The sequence below is a fragment of the Arachis duranensis genome, chromosome 10 (assembly GCF_000817695.3).
Source record: "Arachis duranensis cultivar V14167 chromosome 10, aradu.V14167.gnm2.J7QH, whole genome shotgun sequence".
Classification (NCBI taxonomy): domain Eukaryota; kingdom Viridiplantae; phylum Streptophyta; class Magnoliopsida; order Fabales; family Fabaceae; genus Arachis; species Arachis duranensis.
In genome coordinates, this window is record NC_029781.3 from 12,940,214 (window position 1) to 12,951,524 (window position 11,311).

Genomic DNA, 11,311 nt, shown 5'->3' on the forward strand with positions numbered 1-11,311 from the left:
CAAATCTTCATTATCAAACAAATCAAACTTAGGAAGATAAACAATTAAATAAAACACACACCAAGAAACCCTAGTTGTTGTCCCTACTCCGTAGTCGTTGTCCCTAGTGGTGTTAATTGAGCTTAAGGCCCTAGGGCTGACCCTAAGCCCTTCAACATAATTTCAGCCCACAACCCTAAAAATGACAAAAACACATTTATAAGGCCCTGGCCCTAATTAAACCCCCCAAAAAATGAAACAGGGCTGGCCCTATGAGCCCTAAAATCCCTAAAGACATAACTCATCTTCATCTGTAAGAAGAAGAAACTATGACCTGCACGGCTGTGCTGCTCCTCCTCCCTGACGAAATCAGTGGCTATACCCAGAGAAGAAGAAATCGGTGGACGACGGGGTGGCTACTCCTCCTCCCTGACACAGTGGATGACGCAGTGGCTGCTCTTCCTCCCTAACGTGGTGTTCCTCCTCCTGATGTAGTGGACAACACGGTGGCTGCTCCTCCTCCCTAACTTGGTGGATGAAATCGGTGGTTGCTCTTCCTCCCTGATGCGAAACTGATTCAAAGCATTAGAGGTGAGTTTTGCAAGCTTGGCTACACCCTAATCCCTGTTTGGTATTCAATTTCAATTGTAGTTGCAAGCTTTAATATTTTTCCATGTATTCGTAATCAGCTTTATAACTTGAAGCTCGATTCATTGACTTCTAGTTTTTCCCTAATTTTGTTTTTTCTGTCGCATAATCTTCAAATTCATGGGGAACTTTTCCTACTTTTGGCACTTCAGTTCTGAAACTAAATGTGAAAAGATAGGATATTTAATTATGTTCTTTCTAACTTGATTGTTGGTGAGTGCTTGATTAATCTTAATAGTTCCTATAAAAGTATTTTTTGATGGAAGTTCATGTTCTTCTTCATAATATTCTTATCCAATTCATTTTCTAGCATTCATTTAATTTGGAAGATTGTTTTATTTCTTGACTTTTAAATAGTATTTTGATTGTCTAAATAAGATTAGAAAATTTATAAACATGGATGATGAGATTGTTTCTGAGACTCTTATTCAAGTTTCTGGTAGTATTGATTCTGGCAAAATATCTAATGTTTGGAAGTTTTTTAAGAAGATTGAAAAAGATAGAGATGGTGTTAAAGGGGCTGCATGCAAATTTTGTAATCATGAATACAAAATTGGAAAGAATCTAAAAACTAAGAATAGTTACGGGACTTTTCATTTGAGTCGTCATATAGTTTCTTGTAAATTCATACCCCTTAGTATTAGATTTGATGATGATATAGAGGGTCCTCCAACCAAAATTGACCAGAATGTTCATTAGAAAAAAGTCACTCAAGCTATAGTAAAACATAATCTTGTGTTTAGCTTTGTTGAGTATGAGGGTATTAAAGATTGGATTAATTACATTAGTCCAACGATTGTGATGCCTTCTAGAAACACTTTAGTATCAGGTCTTAAAATGGTTTACTCAATAGAGAAAGAAAAATTAAAGCAGATGATGTCTAGGATACCTAATAGAATTTGTTTGACATCTGATGTGTGGACAACATCTAGCACTAAAGGATATATTTGTCTGACAGCTCACATTATTGATGAGAATTGGCAACTAGTGAGTAAGATTTTAAATTTTTGTTGAATGATTTCTCTCTACACTGAGACTGATCTAGAAGCAATCTTATTTAACTCTTTGAAGCAATGTAGTATTGATAAGAAAGTACTATCTATTACTTTAGATAATACTTCTGGAAATGACAACATGCAAAACATCTTGAAAATCCATCTACGTAGCAAAATAGTTTGCTTTACAATGGTGAATATTTTCATCTGTGTTGCTCTGCTCATGTTTTGAATTTAATTGTGTAGAAAGGGTTAAAGGTGGTTGCTGAAGCTTTATTTAAAATAAGAGAAAGTGTAAAATATTTGAAAGCTTCATATGGGAGAATTGTGAAATACAGCAAGCAGAAATTGAAGAAGGTGGTGGTCTAAAATCAGATGTTCTAAATCGATGAAACTCTACATATATGATGTTGAAAAGTGCAATCAAATTTGAAAAAGTATTTAATATCCTCAATGTAGGGGTGTACATGGGTTGGGTGAAGGCAAGTTTGATCTAACATAGACCCGATCCAAAATATATATCGGGCCTATTTGTTAGACCTTAACCCGGCCCTAGACCTAATAAAACCTAAACACCTTTAGGCCACAATCATACCGGGTGAGAACTGGGCAGTTAACAAAATTATTCTCGGTAATTTGTAGAGGTATATAATTATCTCTTCCTCCCATTGTTCGTTATCTAAACAAACAAAATCAAGAATAAATTCAGCAATGCTTCAGAAGTTCAGCAATAATCAGAACAAAATCATAACAAAACACTAAAATAAGAAGAACAATAAACACCTAATCAGAAGTTCCAATAATCAACAATCAAAACAGTAATCAAAATTCTGATTAAAATAATAAACACCTAGTCAGAACAATAATCAAATATTAAAACATGAAGAAACACCTAATTAGAACAATAATCAAAACCCCTAATATTCAAAAGTTCCAATAGTTAAAATCCCTAATATTCAGAAGATCCGATAATCAAAATCGCTAAGCAGAACAATAATTATTTACCTGAGCTTGAGCAGAGGTCAGAAAAGAGAAGAAGAAGAAGAAGACCAGTGGCAGAAAAGAAGAGGACGACTAGGGGTAGCACCGTCGTGGCCATTTGACCAGAGGGGAAAATCAGTCGTCGTTGAGAGTCAGAGAAGCATCATCACACTTTGCATTCATTGTTGCTGAGGGTCGTCGACTAGTCATCACCGAGAGGCGAGAAACAGTGCAGCACCGTCGTGACTCTGAGGCCGGTGAGTGGTGACGGGCGTCGTGATGGTGGCTGGTGAGAGACAGAAAGAGGGCTGAGAGAGAAAGGATGACGGGGGTTGGTGAGAGGTAGAGAGACGGCTGATAGAGGAAGAGTGGTGGCACTGTTCGTGAGCCATGGGGGGATTGAGGGTGCGTGGTTGCGTCTTGTGGTAATGAGGAAAGAGAGTTGTGTGCCCTTGTGCGCTACAAAGTGCAAACTAAGCGTGCCCTAGAGTGTTTGGCCTCTACTATTCCCCTCTAGTAGTATGAATCACCGGGCCAGGTCCGAGTGACCCGAGCTATGGCCTAGTTCCAGTTTAGTTTCCCTGTCAGGTTTCGTTTTCTTTTCCCAGGGCAACCCCAAGCCACTTCGAGTTCGGGCCAACGTGCCCCAAATTGCTTTGGGCCCAGGCCAGTCCGAGCCATGTACACTCCTGCCTCAGAGTTGCAGATAGAGCTTATAAGCATTGTCTGACAAATGAAGAATGGAGCTTAGCAAAAAAAAAGTGTGAATTCTTGGAGCCATTTTATGAAATTACAAACCTCATTTTAGGTTCATTATATCTAACATCAAATTTGTATTTTATGCAAGTTTGGAAAATTAAATACCTCTTGGAAGACAGTCAAATAAGTGTTGAAGCTGTTATTATGAATATGGCTTTGAAAATGAAGGTAAAGTTTGATAAATATTGGAAAGATTATAGCACCGTTTTGGCTTTTGGAGTAATTTTTTATCCTCGATTAAAGTTAAAGTTCATGAGATTTTGTTACAAAATGTTAGACCCTTCAATCTCTGAATCAAAGGCAATTGAAGTATTAGAGAAATTTAAAATGTTGTATGGGGAGTATAAAAGTACTTTTAGTGGTTCAACAATTTTTTATAGTAACCAATCTCCTAACTCACCTGAAGAAGGAAGGCTTACAAAGAGTAAAATGGTGAGGAAGGTATTTAATTCTAATCTAGTATTATTTTTTCCTCCTATTATTTTTATTCGTTAATTAAAAAATTTTTATATTACATCTTTTAGGAATTTAGAGAATTTGCTTGTGACATTCAAACTTCCCTGGATAAAGATGAATTAGAGATTTATCTAAAGAAAGGTTTGATTCACACCAATGAAGATGATTTAAAGTATGATGTATGTGTTGAATTTCGGAAGAATAATGAGGATAGATTTTCAACCCTGTCAGTTATGGCCAGAGATGTTTTAAGTATTCCTATCACTATGGTAGCATCTGAATCTGCATTTAGTATTGGTGGATGCATTTTAACAAAATACAGAGGTTGCACCTTTCATGAGCACGTCCAAATGCTTATTTGCACAAGGAGTTGGAATCTCTATTCAGAGCTCTTCTAATTGCCGTCACGAACTGCTCCTCCTTGGCCGTCGTCTCCTTGTTGTAACGAGCTCTGTTCTTGGCATCTTTATGAGGTCACTGTCAGCACCGTGTTCCTCCGAGCTCACACTCTCTCTGAGCTCACTCTGCCACCGCCATTCCTCCCTCGACGTCTCACTGGTAGGCCATTTCTTCTTCAATTTTATCTTTATTTTCTAGTTAATTTTTAAGATTCTGAGCTGAGTTTGTGTTTTGAAATTGGATTTTGAAGTTATTGTTGGCATGAAATTTTTTAGTTGTTGCAGTTGGTTCTGTTGTTGCTGAATTTGTGTTGCTGCTTCATTGTAATTACTAATTTGCAATCATATAATTTCTGTTGTTACTGATTTTAGATCTGAAATTATAGTTTATGATTGCTAAATTGTTGCTTGATTCTAGCAAGATTGAATGCATATTTGATTGTTAGCAATGATTGAACCATCTTAGAGCTTTTCCCTTCATAACTTGAATCATTGAATGATTAGCTATGTTCCAGTGCTGTTCTATTATGTACTCTATATTTTGTATTCTTAGTGTTGATTGAATCATTAAATGATTAGTTCATTGCTGGGTTTCTTTGGTTAATTTTTGAAAAAAGATGGTTAATCTTTGTTAAAATTGTGTTGAAATTTTGCTAAAATTGTGATCAGCTGAAAATTTTGTTAAAAGTTTTTCAGAGTTTCTATTTATTCATTATAATCAGTTTTGTTAGAGAAGAAATGAATTTGTCATCTTTGTTTTTAATAAAGAAATAGATGAATTGAATTAACTCAATTAACTAGATAAGTAGATGATCAAATATTTATTATTAGTTAATTTAATGAATTTTTTTGTTTCTTGTGACTGTCTTAAATTTCATATAATATTATAAATTTTATACGTATATAAAGTTTGACCTTTGATATTTGATTTTTTATATTTGACTCATGTGTTGTATTTAAATGTGATTATGAGATTTTAATTGGAATTATACTTTTAATTTATATATATTTAAGATTCATATCAGAATATATTTATATTTTTGTATATTTATTTATAATTATTTCAGTTGAAGCACAGTTGAATCATTTGAACTTCTAAACCAATGAATCAGTAGCTCGAGCGATTTGATGATCGGTTCGATTTTTAGAACCTTGTAATTTAATGTCCAATTTATTTTTTAAAATCTTATTTATATGGAATTTGAGGCTTTAGTTAGTATTGTTATTTTAATTTGTGCATTTTTAAGATTTATATTAGATTGTATTTATATTTTTTTATGTTTGTTTATAACTTATATATTATATTTTTATAATTTGGTTATTTTGGTTGAACCACGATTGAACCAGTTAAACCTCTAAGCTAATAAATTAGTTGCAAGAACGGTTCAATGATCGATTTGATTTTTAGAACTTTGTTAAAAATCACATCTGAATCGAAAAACAAACTAAAAATTAGAACTTTGTTAAAAATCACATCTGAATCGAAAAACAAACTAAAAATTGGTCAGTCAAACCGAACCAAAAATCAACTGGTTTTTTAAAAATTCCAAAATGGCATTATTTCAAATGACCAAAATTTAGGGGTGACAAACAGATCGAAACTTACCATATCTGTGTAACACGCAAAAAAAGATGGACTATTCTAGAAATTTGAGATTGCCATAACAAAAACCTGCTTAACATGCACCGTTTAACTCATGGATTTTGGCGGGTTCAGGTGGCGTAAGATAGACTTATTCGATGGGCCGACCATTCTATTATTTTTCTTCAAAAACTTGGTTAATGATTATGTTTATTAGATATTTAAAATAAAAAAATTTTAATGTTTATAAATTTAAAAATTATAAATTTTTTTATCTTTAGAAATTATAAGTTTAAACTAAATATGTATTCAAAATTAAAGGATATAAAATATATTTTTTTAAATAAAAAAGAAAAAAATTAGAAATTAAAATACAAATAAAGTCACAAATAGTTTTTGTATTTTATTCTTTATCTTTTTGTATTTTATTCTTTATCATTCTATAACTTATGATATATAAAATAATGGGTTTTATACATCAGTCTTGCTATACACTCAAGTTTTTTTGGCAATTAAATCCAATCAAGTTGGCTCAAACCCAACAAAACTCACTCACATAACATCCGCGTAAAATCACACTGTTCTTTTTCTTTGTGTTTCTTTATGTATTTTTTCGTACACCTCCTTCTTCTTCTATTGATGTTGTTATTGCTGCGATTTATTTTTATTTTTTCTTATCATCCTCTTCCTCATCTGATATTGCCTTCTTTGTATGATTTTTTCTTTTTTTTTTTTGTTTTGTTCCTCTTAAAAGAGTAAAATAAGAAAAATTATGAGAAAATAAAATAAAAAAAGATAAAGAAAAAAATAAAAAAGAAGAAGAAGCAGCAGCAAAAGATGTGAATGACGAAGAAAAAGAGAAAGAGTTTTGAATTATGCAAAATTGATCAAAACAAAAAATACCAAAATTTCTTAACAATACCACATATATTTCTAAGTTTCGACACTAAAATTTTACTACAAAAACACAAAAATATTTTTTTAATGCTGTATTTTTTCCTTCTTTTTATTTTTTTTTCTGTTGCTCTTATTTTATATTGTAATAACATTATGTATTTTTTTTCTTCTCTGTTTGATTTTTTTTGTTTTTATTCTTGTTAAGAAAGCAAAACAAGAAAAATAATGAGAAAGTAAAATAAGGAGAAAATGAACAAAAAAAGAAAAAATTAATGATAATAATAATCATGGTTCTGAAAGTTGGACTGGACCGACCAGTCAAACCAGTCGAACTAAAAACTGACGATGCCAATGGTTCAATCCTATGCCAAAAACAACCAATTGAAGAACCGGTCAGAAACTGTTGAATCGGCCAAAAACCGTCCGATTGAACCGAACCGAAAACTGGCCGATTCTTCCAAAATGGCACCGTTTTGCTTGATTCTACGAAAAAAAAAACTACATACGTGACTGTCTTTGTCCCCTTCTCCCAACCCACTCCAAAATTAGGGCACATAGTCATGCTGCCTAGTACCTAGTAAACGGAGAGTGAAGTTCGAAAATAGATCTTGACTATTGCAACGACGGCAGTGCTTATGGGTGGTTTGGAAAGCGAATCAAAGAGGGAGAAGGTTAGAATTTAAGATGAAAATTTTTTGCTAAAAACTTCATATCTCTTGTTCTTGTTCTTGGCGTGAGGCTCTCAACTCAAGAACCGATGAAGATTATGATCAATGTTAGTTTTATCTTTTGTTCATGTTGTTGTTAGGAAATAGATTCTCTCTATTTTTTTAAAACTTTAGAGAATAAAGTGTGACTCTCACCTTTAATTCTATAAGTGGAACCAATATTAAATAGGAGAGAAAGCGCAATGAAAAATGAGATTAAACATTGGATACTATCCAATTTTTTTCTACTGGAGAGGATCCACTCCCGCTGTTGTTGCGGTGTTTAAGAGGTAGTATAGCCATATATGATGACATATATACACAGTACAATTAGTTATAATTTGGGCTAATATTTGTTTGGGCTACACAATTTTTGTCCCTTTTTTTTCTACCTTTTTAATTTTCTTTCTAACCCAAACCCAAAAAAAATGAAAAAATTTATTGTTAACATTTATTTAATTTTTTTGTTATTATGATATGTTTATACTTATGTTAAAACTTAAAAACATTAATATAATATATCTAATCGAAACTAGATAGGCATTAAAAACGTATTTGTGTTCAAAACTAAGAAAAATTAAGAATAAAAATATTACTAAACGGAAAAAGAGTATATAATAAATTAATTTTTATTATATAATAAAGTTTATATTTAAGATATTGAAATACATATAATTAAACTTAATATATATAAAAAATTAAAACATATAAAATACACTTATTTTTCAAATAAAAAATTAGAATTATGATACAATTAATCTAATAAATAATTTTTTGTGATTTTTTTAATTATTATTCTATAGCATATGATATATAATCTTATGAGTTGTACTTTTGCCTCTTTTTCTCTCCAATAAAATTCATTTATTTTTATATATAAAAGAAAATGGTTTAATTGGTTTGCTTGAAAAGTTTTTGGTCCAATAATTAGTTTTTATCTATACAAAAGAATCATGTTAATAAATTATGTTAATAAAGTTTTTGGATGATATTTTAAAATTTTCATTAGACTATAATTATGTTTTAGTGTATTTATTTATTTTTTTATCATATAAGATTTTTTGATTGAACTACAGTGAAATCGGTTAGATCAGTAATTAGTAAACCAGTAACAAAACGGTTTAATGACTAGTCCAGTTTTCAAAACTTTGATGATAATGAAAAAGGAGGAGGAAGAAGTTTTGAGTTATCATTAAGTAAATTGTGTTTGTTTTAAATCGAATTTGTTTGTGTGTTGTTATCATTAAGTAATTTCGGTAAATTCTGGATTTAATTTCGGTGCATTCTGGATTTAAATAAAGTGCACTTTCAGTCTGAACTTATTTTGAACGGAGTTTGTTTGTGTGTCATCATCATTAAGAAATTTCAGTGCATTCTTGATTTGAACTGTTATACATACAAGAAGAAGACAACAATGATGACAATAACGATAATGATGATAAAATAATAATCATGATGGAAGAGATCGGAGAAATTCAAATCGGAAAAAAAATAGAGAAGGAAGGGGAAAAGTAGGATATAGAGGTTATGGTGTGGTGGTGGTGACAATAATTATAACGAAAGAGACAGACGAGAAAAAACGAGGAAGATGAGGAGGAGAAGAAGAAGAAGTAGCAACATCAGTGGAGGAGAGGAGAAGGAACGCGAAGAAGAAGGAGAATGAGAAGAAGAAGAAGCGTGTGATGTGAAAAACGGATATAACAACGTGGTTACACTTGGTTAAGTATTTTGCTTGGTTGTAGAGCTTTATTCTTTATACATATATAAATTTTGATATTTAACTATTTTCTTTTGGATATTATTATTGTGTTGTAATTAATAAAATTATGAGACTTTGATTGGTATTGTATTTTTAGTTTGTAAATTTTTCAGACTTATATTAGGTAATATTTATATTTTTATATTTTATTTGTAATTTTATGAATTATTTTGTTATAATTTAATTATTTTGATTAAACCATAGTTGAACCGATTAAACTTTTAAATCGATGAACTAATAATTAGAGCGATTCAATGGTTAGTTCGTCTTTCAAAACCTTGGTAATTGGTCAAGTGAAAAGGATAATACAAGATTTAGTTTTAGAATATGCAACCAAGGGAAGAGAGAGAGAGAGAGAGAGAGAGAGAGAGAGAGAGAGAGAGAGAGAGAGAGAGAGAGAGAGAGAGAAAAAAGATAGAGAGAGAGAGAGAGAGAGAGAGAGAGAGAGAGCTGCTCAGTTAGATATGCCACCATCAAATTCCTTTGGTAGGATCAAGGATAAAAAAGTTTAGTCATGAATCTTGGCAAGTTGACTTTACTGCACATGTAAATGATGAATCCACATTTATTTATACAAAAAGCAAGTTGGATTATTATATTGAAGAGGCAGCATACTAAACATGATTTTGATATCTTAAATTTGTGAAAATAAAATGGAGTGAATTTTTTTACTTTGAAGATTATTGTAGGATATTTTTTTAGCAATTTTTATATCTACAGTTGCCTCTAAGTCTTCATTTAATACAGGGGTTAATTTGTATACTACAACGTAGCAGGTTGCATCCTGATACGTTGGAGGCTTTAATGTGTAATTGAGATTAGTTTTAGAATAAAATTTGACACCACAACAAACATAGAGTTTGAGTGTTATACAATTCACAACATTGAAGGAGATGTTGATATAAGTAAAATATATAGAATAACTATCTTTTCATATTATTATTGATTTATTATATGATTTCAACTTTTGATTATTTTCTTCTTTTCGATTAGGATTCAAACAAATTAAAATCTATCATCACTATCAATATATGATGAAAGAAGACTTGAAATTTATGTTTTTAGAATGTGTTTAATATGCTTGATCTTTTATGAATATATTCAGTATTTGAATTGAGATAATATTTGTTGGTTGTTGTTATTTAAGTCTTTAAGACTATGAAGATTTTGTTTATAATAACAATTAAGGATTATCTTTTTTTTTCAATTTTTTTCGATTTTTTCTTTAATCTTTTAAAGATTCACAAATTGAGAAAATTGTGAGTTCAGAGAGTAGAAAAACAGAATAGATCAAACATATGAGGAGAAAAAGAGCTGCAAAGAGAAGAGTGTAGTTCTTTTACTAATTTTACAGATGAGACTTAAAGAGTAAACCTCAAGTTTCTGATCTCATTTTCTGAGCTTATATACCAACTAATTCAGCACATTTGCCAATTAAAGATAAATATATAATGACTAATTCAATTATTACTAACTGTCTTATAACTAATCTCAAGTTGGAATGGGTTGCATGAATTATTCCAAGCTTGTTGTGACACTGCTAAAATGGGTTTGGAGCTAACGTTTTTATTAGAATATCAGCAGTTTGATCTGAGGCTAAAATTGGCAGTAGCTTGGTGACCTTCTCTTGCCATTTGTCTCTTACCACATGGCAATTCATTTCAATATGTTTTGTTCTCTTGTGGAAGGCTGGAATGGTAGTAATGTGCAACGTTGATTGGCTATCACAATAGATGGCAATTGGCTTATCTAGCTTCATATTTAGGTCTTATAAAATATAAGTCAACCATTGAGCTTCTCTAGTTGTCATGGTTAGAGCTCTGTACTTAGCCTCAGAAGCAGAGCTAGCCACTGTACTTTTTTTTTTGCTTTTCCAAGAGACAATTAAAGTCCCTAAGAAGAAGTAGTAGCCTGATATTAATCTTCTATTATTAGGGCATGTTCTCCAATTACTGTCTAAGAACCATGTTAGTACTCCCTTGAGATACTTCAGAACCCTTATTGCAACCTCGACGTGCTTGTTTATGGCACAATCTAAAAATGGCTTAGTTTCGCAATAAAATAACTAATTTCGGGCCTAGTGTTAGTCAAGTATAGCAATTTTCCACCAGCTTTCTATATTCATATGTTGAGGTCAGAGGTGTTCCTAA

At 31.5% G+C, this 11,311-nt stretch overlaps 1 long non-coding RNA gene across 1 annotated transcript; it reads left to right on the plus strand.

Annotated features, from left to right (window-relative positions):
- Positions 1-289: 289 nt before the first annotated feature.
- LOC127742401 (uncharacterized) lies at positions 290-5,555 on the plus strand. The gene is made up of 3 exons (XR_008003611.1): positions 290-570; positions 3,887-4,376; positions 5,284-5,555. It is a non-coding gene; the product is annotated as an uncharacterized LOC127742401 (long non-coding RNA).
- Positions 5,556-11,311: the final 5,756 nt, after the last annotated feature.